Source organism: Diachasma alloeum, unplaced genomic scaffold (assembly GCF_001412515.2).
Source record: "Diachasma alloeum isolate Michigan unplaced genomic scaffold, Dall2.0 Dall_scaffold_65771, whole genome shotgun sequence".
Taxonomy (NCBI): domain Eukaryota; kingdom Metazoa; phylum Arthropoda; class Insecta; order Hymenoptera; family Braconidae; genus Diachasma; species Diachasma alloeum.
The window spans coordinates 175-1,366 of NW_021683450.1; the positions used below are offsets into that span (position 1 = coordinate 175).

The following is a 1,192-nucleotide window of genomic DNA, read 5'->3' on the forward strand; positions in this document are numbered from 1 at the left end:
AGTATTTAGAATTTTATGATAAAAGCAAAACAATATATCGATATTCCTGGACAATGGATAAAAAGATGGCCTGTATTACCGACTGAGAAGAATTATTTTAACTGCAGTACAGAGTGTGGAGATGAATTCTTTATGTTTTAAATGATGTAAAATGATTTTTGCTTGGGACTTTAATTAAAAAATTTTAACAAATGATGGATTTTGGTTCACTAATACGGCTGAGCATAGAAGGGATTACTACTTTTTATTTTTTTATAGGATTTCCATCGTTAGAAACTTACAAAATTTTTTCATCTTGCATATTCTCTGAAGAAAAATGTCTCTTAACGATCCAAACATCCTGTTATCTTCCCATTCATGACCTAAAACCATGAGAAAGAAGAAAACACTTTAATTATATTGTAATTTTTTTAGATTTATTCTTGACATTAATTGTTTGCTACGTCAAAAACTCACCGTCGAAGGACATACTATCTGCGAATTCTCCCATTAGGATTAGTAGATTATTAGTTGTCAATCACTAACAGCTTTGGCAGAATGCTCCCCTTTCATCAAAAGAGTAACAGCCATGCTCATAAGATTTCGGGACTAGATCCAATCTCTTTAGCTTTCTTCTGAATTAACAGATGAACTGAAAAATTAAATAATTTTTTTCTATACACGAACTCTTAGGGGATTTATTCATAAATTGGAAAGTCCTCTACCGACAAACTCTAGGAATAACAATATGGATAGGAGGCAATATGAAAATACGTGACGAATCTGATCACCGAAGAAAAATTCTGGGTAGCCAAACAAATGATGGACAATGGACGAAACGTTATCAATAATATTGGAATACTCATAACTCCATATCAACAAGATGGGCCCTTCTCATATGCCCTCCTCTATTCCTCTATTCTATTTCTTTTAATTGGATTGGTCGGTGAGAATTTCCATTAATAGAAAGAGAATAACTCTACAATTTTTTTCGTTCTGGATTTAAGAACTCAAATGTCCTCAAAATGATGAAAAAGTGAGGCAGGATTCAAGTGAAATAATATCAGGGGAAAATTAGTAATTGAAACTTTGTTTCCGACGAGATTTCTTAAAATTTCTCGAAATTCGTTTCATTTCCAAGTTTTTTGCTGACTAGATTTCAATACGACAGAGTTATAATATTGAGACATTATTACTGGTGACGAGAAAGGTC

General features: G+C 32.3%; 1 long non-coding RNA gene across 1 annotated transcript; it reads right to left on the bottom strand.

Annotated features, from left to right (window-relative positions):
- Positions 1–225: 225 nt before the first annotated feature.
- On the bottom strand, positions 226–628 carry LOC107047534. The gene is made up of 2 exons (XR_001461646.1): positions 457–628; positions 226–362 (listed from the first exon to the last, which is right to left on the bottom strand). It is a non-coding gene; the product is annotated as an uncharacterized LOC107047534 (long non-coding RNA).
- Positions 629–1,192: the final 564 nt, after the last annotated feature.